Below are 13817 nucleotides of genomic sequence, written 5' to 3' on the forward strand. Positions count from 1 at the left end.
ATTTGGTCACTCAATCCACGACTGTTTGTGGGACACTGCTGTGCAAAATACTGTTAAGCGATTCGAGGCGTCTCAAAGACGTGATAAGGAGCTATATCATATGCAAGGATTATTATTATTATCCATTTGTTCCAATTCCATACCCTTTTCCCTACACTTTTTTTTTCCAGTTTTGTTTTCATAGTCTAAGTCTCCTTTGTCTTGTACATTTGTTTTCACTGAGCTGTTCTTCCACATCACCTTTGAGACACAATTGGCGATCAGTATGTTGAAGGTAGCTTGTTTCTTTTTTTCTCCATGACTTCAAGAATAATCTTCGCTTCCCTGTCTCAAAGTTACATTTCCATCTTTGGCAGGTAGGTACCAGCAGAAGGTAGACTTTGTTAATTAGAAACAAGTGTCATTTGTCGCATTAAGTAACATTTACAGTGGAAGATGATGACAGAAATACTGCAGTTTACCTAACATGTGGTTATATAGTCCATGTGGTGCAGTCAATAATCTCATTCGTACNAAAAAAACCCTATGCAAAACAGTTCTGAACAAAGGTTATCGACCTGAAACGTTGACACATTTTCCTCTCTTAATAGATGCTGCCTGACCTGCTTCATGTTCCCAGCGACTTCTGTCTTTATTACCTTTATTTGTAAACTGCATACAAAAAAATATGATGTAGGTAGAGGGCAGTTGGGTGTAAGATGATAAATGGATTCGGTTCTTTATTAGTGAGAGTCTTACTAAAAAGTGGTGGGAGTAAAGGGTGCATTGAATTAGCAATGACACATTTTGAGATCCAAATCTACTGCAGTAGAGGGCTTGGAACTGTCCACCAATCGCTACCAAAGATCTGCAAGCAATGTGAGCTGTCTCTTTCACAGAATGCAGTAATTTAGCAGATTACAATTCTGTGTATGTACCAGCCTCGGAACCAATTTAACATTTTATTGACAGAAAAGTATCTGCTGCTAACAGCATTTTCTTTTTCTTTTGTTAAAAGAGCTCAGGGATTCTCTGTGGAAGTTTCCCATAAGTTGACATTAATAGGCAGTTAATTCTCAATCTCAGTCACAGGGTCATATGCATGGCCGATGATGGGCACATAAAATCTACACCATTGCAATGTTTCCAATGAGATTTTCCAATGAGATGTTTTTTTACTGTAGATCGCAGCAAAATAGCTCAGGAATCTTTATGCTACATGAGTTAATTCAGAGCTAAATGCTTCTGGCTCAGACCTCCTCATAATTTTAAGGGTTTTGTATATGGTGGGTCTTAATCCATCTTATTCTATCAAATGGGTTCAAATTCACATTACAATTATTTCCCATTGGGACTTTCTTTAAGAAATGAATCCAGTCTGGTTTTGATTTGGAGTATAGACATTAATTGTCCTTCTCCAATGACCAGATATTAGATAGAGTAAGTTCGCTCACATCCTTCACTAAATTATTTGAAGAATAATATCATTTTCCTGTCTAAATGAAAGATGAAAAAGTCTTTCCTTTCTTTCCTGTACCAAGGGATTTTTTGCATGCAATAGGGATTTCTCTTTGTTTTAATCCATCTTATTCTCTCAGCAGGTTTAAGGTCACATTACAATCACTACCCAATGGGACTAAGGATCTACTCTGTGGATCAAATATTGGGTCTCCAACCTAGCAAGAATCGTTGATGTACGAGGTTTGCTACAGGAAAGGAAAGAGTATCCTGTCTCCCACTTACACAGGAGAATGAATAGTATTCTTCATGTGGTGGAGAAAACCAGACAGATTCCTGCATTGAAGAAGGTGAGAATATTTGCTCCACCCAAAGTCTGGTTAATGACTTTGATTCCTCTTCATCTGAGGTCATCTCCCAGAGGAAGGGTACCTAGCTATTTAACCGAGTCAAATACTGCAGGAACTCAACTGTTTCTATGGAGTACAGATGTCTTTTGGGACATTTTCTTGCAAAATCCCAATGTCTTATGGATTTACTTACAATTTTTTTTAGCATCCCACACACAACTAAACATCTCAGGTATGAAGACACTTTCTCAACAACTATGCGTTCTTGTAGATTGGAGTTGACCTCATTCATTATTTTGGTCTATTATACAGCAGTAACACTCTGACCCACTGCCATAAAATGTGTTCAGCATTATTTCATTTCATGTTACTCTACCCTCAATGCTCCCAAATGTACACATCAATTCAATCAGAATTCTTAACAGCTCCTTAAAGTTAATATCTAATTATTTGAGAGGACTTAAATGCTTCAATCTAGATTTTTTAACATGACAGTACTTAGAGAGCAGCTTTGATTCCAACAACTTAAAGAGTTATTAGTAAAATAGTAATAATCCTTGCAATAATAAAGTGCTTTGCAAAGTTTTCTGCAAAGTGTGGTGGCTGCCTATTTGTAGGCAAACACCACAGTTTGCTTACACACAGCAGTGGCCCATGGTTCGGGGATTACTGGGAGAAGCTCCCTTCCATGAGGATCTTTTAACGTCCACCTGAATAGGCAGATCGGACATTGGTTTAACATCTCGTTCAAAGGAAAGTACAGCAGACAGTGCAGTATCCCCCCAATTCGATTGGAATGTCAATCTCCATTCTGAGCCAAAGGCTCAATGTGGGGTCTGTACCCACAATCTTTTGACTCAGAAGCAAGAGTGCTACCAACAGAGCCAGTTGGTAGCACTCTTGCTAATAATAAATTGACCAATAAATTGACTAAACGTTAAAGATTGCTGGTGAATGTGCTACAGCATTGCCCTTCAGCTTCTGATGGTCTTCAAGTGACCCCGAGTTTCAAATTATTTTCTTTTATGGTTATTAATGGTCCTCAGCGAAATTAATTGAAGCAGTTTTAATCCAATTCCCGCAGAATGTAAGACTACAAATTTGCCCTCACCATTAACACTGAATCAACACTTACTCAGACAGCGTATGGAGAACAGGAATTGGGCAGATAATTGGTCTGTCACTAGTTTAGCGTCTAACTATTGCGAGCGAGAAAAGTACCAGTATTGGATGTTGAGGCTATTTTAGCTACCTTTAATGCAGCTCCACACAATATGGGTCTAACACAAAGAAATGATTACTGTCACTAAATGGAACCACAATTCAGCCACTTATGGGAGTCGGATTTAGTTAATTTAAGTAATGCTACATATGCCAATATTTGAAAACCTTTAAACCATCATGGTTATAATTTCCTTTCATGCTTTATCAATGCTGCCGAATTTAAGGCTCTATTTATCATCTTTTGTATACTTGGCAGAATTTCCAATGTGAAATGAATGTTCGAACCTCACTAATGCATTTTGATGCACCATAAAACAATATTAATGAGTCATCACAGAAGACTTGATGAACACTGCTAATGTTACTTCTTATTGATGAGTAACTGTAAAGACAGAGAATTATCCTTACTAAGAAAGAAAAGCTCAAAGGATGTGCTGGATTCTGAGGCCAGAAGATTCAAGTGCTTATTTATGTGAAGTACTTTGAGATGATCTCCCAGTGAAGTGAAAGGCGTTATATCAAATGCAAGGATTATTATTATTATAAATGAAATTTATTACCGTCAAAATTATTTTTCAATGTGTACAGTTTTCATAATTTGTAATGTTATAAGTTGTGAACATGGTGATTGCTGTCCTCTGCCTTTCACAGCATCTCGAGTTTGTTGTGCACTGGTGGCAACCAATGTTCTGGTGCCAGAAGGATAATAATAATCCTTGCATTTGATATAGCGCTTTTCACATCTTCGAGACGTCTCAAAGCGCTTCACAGAATACACTGTAAAGTGAATTGACTGTATATTTGTGGGCGAAACGCGACAGCCAATTGTGCACAGCAATGTCCCACAAACAGTCATGGATTGAGTGACCAAATTCTTATTGTGGTTTTTTTTGAGTGATTTTTATCAGACATGTCGGGTAAGGAAACTTGCCAAAGGTTTCGCCCTGCCGGGATACGAACCAAGGTTTCTCGCTTGCCAGACGAGCGCTCTAACCACTGAGCTACAGGACTCACGACTACAAGATAAGTTTGAGTGCGATGCTTTGCTTTAATAATACAAAGTCCCGTGTGATTTATCTTTCATTATGTACACTTTACAGCCCCAGTGTAATAACTCATACTCATTTGCACAAGGCAAGCGTCTGATTCCCACTCGTTACATGGTTCAATTACTGCGAGCAGTAATTTAAAATGCAATGAATTGTGTTAACAGCTAGATGCCAACTCAACATGGTCAATGATGGAAGTATGTTTGTACCAGATATTCGGAACAACTGCTCGAAAGTCTCACAGGTAACCTTCTCAGGTGGATTATATGCTGTAAGCAAAGGATGCAGAGCTTAATTGAATAACGTTTACGATGTTTTAGGCCTGGCATTGTGTTGATTTAGGCCAACATAAAGACAGTGGAGATGACCACCATTTGACTATTTTAATACATTCTAGCTCCTAATACGGTTTCTAAACTATTTTGCTTGTGGAATATGTGTTTCCCGTCTTGATGTGCCAAGAAGGGAGTGAAATTTCTCCTCTACCTGACCGCAAAGGGAGTGAAAAGGCTAATGACAGGACAGTTCATCCCATATCAACCTGTCCGCTCCCTCCGCTCAGCAGGCCGTGGTCTGCTCTACGTCCCCCACCATTGGCGGTCAGACCTTCAGCCTCTCTGCCCCCATCCTTTGGAACTCCATCCCACATTGTCTCGCTCCCTCCCTTGCCTCCTTCAAGACCTTCCCCTTCGATCGTGCCTGCGGCCACCCTCCCTGCCTCCACCCTCCTCAATTCCAGCCCACTCGCACCCAGCTTGGGTCCTCCCGATGTGAAAGGCGCTATACAAGTGTCATTTTGTATTGTATTATTACTGGGTGCTCTAGAAGTCAGAGGGCTAGCCTACTCGATTGCTTACAAAATGGAAATCTGGGGAAGGTTTTTCGGCAGAGGCACCTTCAGTAGAGTGACCCACAGGAAGGAGTAGCACTCGAGCGTCAGAGTGACAGGGTGAGCTCCAACATTCCCCTCAGCATAACCTCAAGTGCATCAGAATGGTAACATCTTGCTAAGGTCAACAACAACAACAAAAACAACAGCATTTATGTACAACAACAACAAAATTACATTTGTTAAAGCGCCTTTCACGTCGGGACGATGTCCCAAGGCGCTGGACAGTCAGTGTTTCGGACCTGAGCTGGGGGTCGGGATTGGGGAGGATGGAGAGCAGGGGGGGAAGCAGGGTGATCAAAGGCACGGTCGAAGAGGAGGATGGCAAGGGAGGGGGCAAGGTGGAGGGACTGCAGGATGGAGTTCCAGAGGGTGGGGGTGGAGTGGCAGAAGGCCCGCCTTCCAATGATGGGGCGAGCAGGCGGGGGACGTGAAGCAGGCGGGAGCCCACCGAGCAGTGGGAGCGGCCAGATTGGTAGGGGGTTAGGAGGTCTCAGAGGTCAGGGGGAGCAAGACCATGGAGGGCTTTGAAGGTGAGGATCAGGATCTTGAACTGTATCCTCTGTGTGATGGGAAGCCAGTGGAGTTGGACAAGGAGCCTGGTGCGGGAGAGGACACGGGCTGCAGAGTTCTGGATGATCTGCAGCCTGAGGAAGGAGGAGTTGTGGAGGCCGACAAGCAGTGAGTTTGCATAGTCAAACCTGGATACTATGAATGCATATGTGAGGATCTTGGCGGCCTGCGGTGTGAGACTGGGGCGGAGCTGGGTATGGCACGGATGTGGAAAGGAGAGTCAAACAAGACGCCAAGATCAAGGTCAAGAGCTGCTTAAGTGCATAAGAAGCACATCACTTTGATTAAGAGAGAAGATCCGCTGTAAATAATAATAATAACAGTAATAATAATTCTTGCATTCGATGTAGAGTCTTATCACGTCTTCGAGTCGTCTCAAAGCGCTTCACAGAAAATACGGTAAAGTTTGGGCAAATCTCGGCAGCTAATTGCACAGCAGTGTCTCACAAACAGTTGTGGATTCAGCGACCAACTTATTATTTTCTTTTAAAAATATTTTTTTTTGAAGGGATTAAAGAAAATGCGTCACATCTCAATGCATGTCTCTATGCCTTCACAGCACAGCACCCACACATTTCAATAGCCTTCAACACATGGGGCTAAGTATTCCCTCTCTTAGGCTTGTGTACTGCTGTGAAAAACTAGATACTGTGAAACATACTTGACTTTGCTGGATGGGAATGATTATGAAATGAAAAATATAAATGTTGTTCCCACTTCTAATTGCTGTACTGATCTCCTCCAGTGAATAATCCTCTGTTAAAAGAGGATGAAAATTTGTTGCAGGACACGCTGATTTGAAGTGAAGGCATTTACCTACAAATTGCACAGTCCCTACACTTTATAGCAAAATCATGTGAAGTGCTTTGAGACGGCCTCTCGATGTGAAGGGGTTATCTCAAATGCAAGGATTATTATAAGTATAGACATTCGATACCTGATTTGCGACGTACAAAATCAGATGTAACCTCCATGCAACCAAAGAATGCAGAGAGGAAAGGAATGAGACATAAAAGCTAGCCAAGGATTCTTTTACCAAATATTTTGAATCAATACGTTCCTAAAGGTGTGCCCAGTTGTAATGACCCTAATGGAACTCATTTGCCTGAAGGTGAATGATCTACCCATCAGTGAAAAGGACTTCTGTAATGTGGTGCTGCAATATGGATGATTCCCCGAAACTGACACCACTTAATGCCAGCCGATGTTAAAGCAGAAAGTGGAATTTCAGAAACAAACACCTTACATCTTCTAGTCGTATGCTGTAGGTTCTCTAATGCGTGAATGAACAAAGATCTTCCCGGACAACACCCGCTATCGGAAGATCAACTCCTCATCTGATTAATGTGGAACCGTATCCCGCCAACAGAAAATAGCCTTAGCATAACAGCCTTTAAATCATGGTGTAATCTGGAATTTCAAAACACATTATGGAATAATACAAGTAAGTAATCATTGCACGGAGAGATGGTACTGATATTCTTTCACTTATGGCATCTAATTTGGCTGGGGTGGTTAGATTGTTGGACTGTCTGCATATTATGATAAGTGTCTGGTCTAATGTTACTCTCCTAACTGTACACAACAGCATTTTAAAGGCAGACTCTTGACTCAACAACAGCAACAGGCTCCACTGCAGCCAGAATTGAGAGCCGAATTAAACACAAAGAAGTGCATCTTCCTGTTGAAATGGCAAAAGCTGATTTCATGGATTACATTAGCATTGATAAAGTTGCTCTGTGTTTTAGGAAGCAAAGCAATCCGAAAATCCTGGGCAAAGTCCAAGATGACAGACAGACAGACAACGAAGAAGTGGAAGTATCCTTAAGCCACAATGGATAGCGATGGGTTCCTGCCTGATCCTTAAGAGATTTCATTGAAAGCGAACAGGAATTAAAATCTTACAGTCAGACTGCAATGATTTTTTTTTAACACCCACAGAGGCACATAAAATAGAGATTAATAAAATAATCCTTAGATTTGATATAGAGCTTTGTCACATCGTCAAAATGTCTGAAACGTTTAAGAACATAAGAAATGCTGGACAGAAAAAAGACCAAGGTCCATCTAGTTTGCCTTCCACCTTCCTGGCGGTCGCATGCACACATGCCCTGAACTACCTATGTACTATAGGTAGTACATAGCCCATAATGTTATTTCCTGAAACTATCTAATCTGTGTTTGAAAGAATCAACACTTCCTGCTTCAACCGTCTCCCTAGGGAGCCTGTTCCACAGGTTTATTATTCGCAGTGTTTCCGTAGATTTGTTCTGAATTTACAGGATGTATTGTAGAATGTAGCGACTGCATTTTGTAGACAAACTCACTGTGAACATAAATCCAAATCAAATTGCTGAGTTAGTAATATTATTGTTATTCAATGTTATTGAACTGCTCTTTACAAGTGTCTCATAGAAACATAGAACATTTACGCACTTGTATGCACTCTGAGATGTGCTGATCACTTAGGCCACTATGGATAGGGAATGGTTTAAACTCCTTATGAAGCACTTTTTATTAAGTGGGACGTCCTCTCAATGTGAAAGGAGCTATATAAGTGTAAACTGTATTCAATTATATTGTAAATATGTGTGTAAATATGCCTTCAGCTACTACACCCCGAAGCTATGAAACTCCCTCCCTCAATCCCTTTGCCTTGCCCCCTTTTTCCCCATTTTCAGGTTGAAGACCTTCCTCGTCGACCGTGCCTACGGTCACCTTCCCCCTCACCCTGGCTCGGCATTGGGCTCCACTCTCATTTGAGAAATGGCTTGATGCGGTGATGGAAAGACAGTGGGGTTGGTATTCTACAAGGATAATAATAACAATAATGCTTGCATTTGATAGCAGTGGCTTATCACGTCTTCAAGATGTCTCAAGGATGAGATAAATGGGGGAACAACCTCCATCGGAGCCTGTCGAGGGATAATGTGATCTCCAATGCATCCAGTGTATCTGGCATTCTAAAGCTATTTACGATAGCGCCTTGGGACGTCCTCCTGACGTGAAAGGCGCTCTATAAATGGAATCTTGTTGTTGTTGTTGATATCTGTGTTACTACGCAGTTTGGGAGTGTCTGGTTATATGCTGATAGTGGACAACCAGCTGGGCAGTTAGGAAGCTGCTGTTCACTACAAAATTACCAACTGCTTCCATTTGATCCTGGCGTAACTATTCCAAGGCTTGTTGAGTCAACTAAAGGCCTTACCGTAGGTTTTTAGACCCAGCTTGCACTCGTCCCATGGCAAAGTCCCACCCAGGAGTTGTAAAAGAGTAGCCAAATGTATTTATTTAACCATAAGAAATGTTTTTTCTTGAATGATACATTCAGTTTCACAAGGTTATATATATTTATGAGTTTCTTATATTATTGGCATTATGAATTTCCACTAACAGTGAAAAGATTGCAACTTCATTACATGGTTAGGATTAATCACTGAAACAGAAGCAATTGGAAATTGCATGAAAACTCACTTGCTTTGTTCAGAATGCCTATTGTCTGAAAGTACCTAACCACTTGGTAATTTTGACCAGTCTTTTACTAATAAAATAATTTGTAGTTCTCGAATAGGGACTGATATATGCTGAGCACATATTAGAGTGGAATGCATTCATCTCTGTCAAGCATTTTCAATTTAATTCCCCGTAACACAAAAGTCCTAGGGGTAGAATCCACTGTGACAGATACACAGAAAATTATGTAGCTTTCTCCCCTATCAGCCGAGGTGGATAACCTGTTGAGCTCTTTGTAAGATCTTGGCTGCCTCCTCTGATTGCACACGATACCATACCTTTTTGTCATCTGCAAACATGACTACTTTGCATTGAGTTTGCAAATCCATGTCACGTATTTATACTGGATTCTGTAGGGGTCACAACATAATCCCTTGAGGCACTCAACTCAATTTATTTTGACCTTGTTCCCTGAAGAACTACTCTTCCCTTCCTTCCCTTAAGTTAGTTACTAATCCGTCTCCATGACTTATCATGAAGGTTTTTTCTATAACTGTGAGTTATAGCACTAGATAAAAGGGATATCGGTCTGTCTTCCTTCTTGGCTAAGGACAGTTATGCAGTGACTCAAAACAGTACAAGAAAACTAACATTTTTGTTTTGTTCATGACTAGAAGATAATCTATCATGATTTCAAGAGCTAACAATATTAATCGGACTAGTTGCCTTAGAAATAACTGCAAGAATGTCAAACCCTGCTCCTCATACCAAAAAAGGTAATACAAAAAAGTCAAATATCATCAGCTATTTGTATGGATCAGTTGATAGTATTTGACACAATGAAATGAACCTTCATTAGTATTGTCAAGGGAATGTAATATTTCAGTAGAAAATCTCTGTCACAGGCTCTTCAGTGGCTCTTTGTCTGAACTCTAACCACCCTTGTCAGTAACACACAAATATTAAGAGAAAACAAAGTGATTTAAATCAGAACGGATCGCAGAAGGGCTACACTGCGTTAATGAACAGTATAAAATGCCACTTATTTCTCCTTTTCAATGTCAATTGTCCTTTGGTTGGAGCACATCCTATGTTATATTCATGCGGTAGTTTACAGAAGATTCAGTTTCAACGAGAAACAACGAGTGAGCCTCACAATGTGGCCTGTGGATAACACTGATGGCAACGTAAGGCGGAGTGCTTTGCTTTCTCACCATCTCACTACCCGTCAGTCTTTTGTTGTACTATTTTTTGGGGGGTTGGTGGGGGGGGGCGGGCGGTTTGGGGGTCGGGCAGATGTCTGACAGATGTGGAAACCCACCACCGTTGCTTAAGAGCATCCAAACCAAGGTGAGATTTCCATGCATCCCACCTACACGTAGAAATACCAGAGAAAGATTGTTGGAATGAAACGCGCTCTCTCTCCCTGGAGGGACGCATCCTGGTTGCCCAATTCCGGAAAGTATTGGGGGCAGGTTGGCAAGAGCCGAGGCTTGTTGACCTGAGTGTAGGTTGGGGTAACTGTTGGAGTCTAACCAGCTAAGACCGAATAGCTTGCCATTGTTGTTCCATCACGATCTGCCGGAAACCATAGTTTGGGTGGGTGGTGGGGTGAGGGGTGAGTGGATAAGGTTAATCGTAATAACAATAATCCTGGTATTTGAGGGGACATCGAGAGGACGTCTGCAGAGGTCCCAAAATTCCACCTACTCTTAGCCTGCATTTCACTGAACCTCCTCAAGTCCCCTCTCAGTCGTATCATCTCCTGGAAAAGCCGATCGACCTAAAACTAAGTAAGCCAGGAGCGTCATTTCACGTTCCATTCCAGATACAGACAATAATAATAATAATAATAATAATAATAATAATCCTTGCATTTGATGTAGCACTTTTCACGTCCTTGAGACGTCTCAAAGCGCTTCACAGAATCTGCTGTAAAGTTACTATTATTATTAATTATTATTATTAAGTGAATTGGCTGTATATTTGCGGGCGAAACGCGGCAGCCAATTGCGCACAGCAGCGTCCCCACAAACAGTCGTGTTTCAGACAATTTCGGTGCATACGTCAGTGGAGCTCTCAGGCTGATCTGGAACTCTTGATCATGATGGCCCCACGGCTTCCTGCTCGCGTGAAGACACCCGGCTGACCACCCCCCCACCCCACCGCCCACCCAAACAGAAAGGGACAGTACAGACGTTCCAGCCACAAAAACATTAGCGTTTCCTTGAGAAGCCACATGCAATATCCAAGGTGCCGGCACCTTGGGACGTCCTCCCAACGTGAAAAAGTGCTATACAAATGCAATTTGTGGTAGTCGTTGCGAACAAACAAGGATTGCTACGTCACCCGCTGAATACACGTAAGTCAACACCTTACGCTTTACCACGTGCCGCACGAAGAAGCACTTTCGAGACTTCTCCACGACGTGCTAAGGCGCCAATTATCGTACGCAAGGATTACTAGACACTTTGACCAAAACACCAAAGGCTTTTTGTTTTCGTTTGGAGGGCAAAGATTTCTGAACGGGATCGAAATAGGGGTGGTCCAACTACTGCAAATGGGCAGTAAGTAGATCCAGATAGAGGTCTCTTTGTGGACAATCTCAGCTGGGACTCCCGACCCGTACGATGGTCATTGCAGCTTCCGGTGATCCACTCGAACCTCAGGCACTGCTCACCAGTGCATTCTAGTGGCTTTAGCGAAGAGCAGCAGTGAATAACAATAATAATAATAATAATCCTTGCATTTGACGAGAGCGCCGTATCGCGGGGTGATACGCTGCAAAGTGAATCGACCGCATATTCTAGTGGGGGCGGAAGACGCCTGTGTTGCCTGCACTGCCATTCTCCGCTCGAACACCGGATACCGTTCCGGTCGAAGTCAAATCCCAGCAAAGTGAGGGAAGAAGAGATGAAACGCCGAGTCGCTTCGTTGCGGGTGAAAACAATAATGTTTCCGGCGGGCGATTAAAAAAGGGGAAGCGTTTATATCGGCCTTTTAAATAAAAAAAAAACCCCTACGTTCTTCTGTAACTGATGCAAGCTGGAAAATCTGCGGCGTTTTGCTATTGTGACCGAGAGTCATTGACAATCACAACCAATGTGCAAGAAAGAGGCTGTTGTTGGTGTTGTCGGGGTTGCATTTGCAAGCAATCACCTCAATCAATCGCATTGCAACAACCACGCTCGTTCGATTACACCCACTGCGCTTCACCCACACCCGATGCAACCATCTCATTGCACCCAGTCACTGCACCCACTCTGATTGCACCCAGTCATTGCTCCCACTCTCATTGCACCCACTCTCATTACACCCAGTCATTGCACCCACTCTCATTGCACCCACTCTCATTACACCCAGTCATTGCACCCACTCTCATTGCACCCAGCCATTGCACCCACTCCCATTGCACCCACTCTCATTCCACCCAGTCATTGCACCCACTCTCATTGCACCCAGCCATTGCACCCACTCCCATTGCACCCACTCTCATTACACCCAGTCATTGCACCCACTCTCATTGCACCCAGTCATTGCTCCCACTCTCATTGCACCCAGTGATTGCACCCACTCTCATTGCACCCACTCTCATTACACCCAGTCATTGCACCCACTCTCATTGCACCCAGCCATTGCACCCACTCCCATTGCACCCACTCTCATTCCACCCAGTCATTGCACCCACTCTCATTGCACCCAGCCATTGCACCCACTCCCATTGCACCCACTCTCATTCCACCCAGTCATTGCACCCACTCTCATTGCACCCAGCCATTGCACCCACTCCCATTGCACCCACTCTCATTACACCCAGTCATTGCACCCACTCTCATTGCACCCAGTCATTGCTCCCACTCTCATTGCACCCAGTGATTGCACCCACTCTCATTGCACCCACTCTCATTACACCCAGTCATTGCACCCACTCTCATTGCACCCAGCCATTGCACCCACTCCCATTGCACCCACTCTCATTCCACCCAGTCATTGCACCCACTCTCATTGCACCCAGCCATTGCACCCACTCCCATTGCACCCACTCTCATTACACCCAGTCATTGCACCCACTCTCATTGCACCCAGCCATTGCACCCACTCCCATTGCACCCACTCTCATTGCACAGTGATTGCACCCACTCTCATTGCACCCAGTCATTGCACCCACTCTCATTGCACCCAGTCATTGCACCCACTCCCATTGCACCCAGTCATTGCACCCACTCTCATTGCACCCAGTCATTGCACCCACTCTCATTGCACCCAGTCATTGCACCCACTCTCATTGCACCCAGTCATTGCACCCACTCTCATTGCACCCACTCTCATTACACCCAGTCATTGCACCCACTCTCATTGCACCCAGCCATTGCACCCACTCCCATTGCACCCACTCTCATTCCACCCAGTCATTGCACCCACTCTCATTGCACCCAGCCATTGCACCCACTCTCATTGCACCCACTCTCATTGCACCCACTCTCATTGCACCCAGTCATTGCTCCCACTCTCATTGCACCCAGTCATTGCACCCACTCTCATTGCACCCAGTCATTGCACCCACTCTCCTTGCACCCAGTCATTGCACCCACTCTCATTGCACCCAGTCATTGCACCCACTCTCATTGCACCCAGTTATTGCACCCACTCTCATTGCTCCCAGTCATTGCACCCACTGTGATTGCACCCAGTCATTGCTCCCACTCTCATTGCACCCAGTGATTGCACCCACTCTGATTGCACCCAGTCATTGCACCCACTCTCATTGCACCCAGTCATTGCACCCACTCTCATTGCACCCAGTCATTGCTCCCACTCTCATTGCACCCACTCTCATTACAC

The 13817-nt window shown here is 43.5% G+C and overlaps 1 protein-coding gene across 1 annotated transcript in view; it reads left to right on the forward strand.

The window, feature by feature from the left end:
• Positions 1–1754: 1754 nt before the first annotated feature.
• ccdc172 (coiled-coil domain containing 172) overlaps positions 1755–13817 on the forward strand; it is a 46502-nt gene continuing 34439 nt past the window's right edge. The window contains exon 1 of the mRNA XM_042336975.1: positions 1755–1787. The gene's annotated coding sequence lies outside the window, so the exon portion shown is untranslated. The remainder of the gene's footprint in view (positions 1788–13817) is intronic.

Source organism: Callorhinchus milii, unplaced genomic scaffold, assembly GCF_018977255.1.
Source record: "Callorhinchus milii isolate IMCB2004 unplaced genomic scaffold, IMCB_Cmil_1.0 Scaffold7, whole genome shotgun sequence".
NCBI lineage: Eukaryota > Metazoa > Chordata > Chondrichthyes > Chimaeriformes > Callorhinchidae > Callorhinchus > Callorhinchus milii.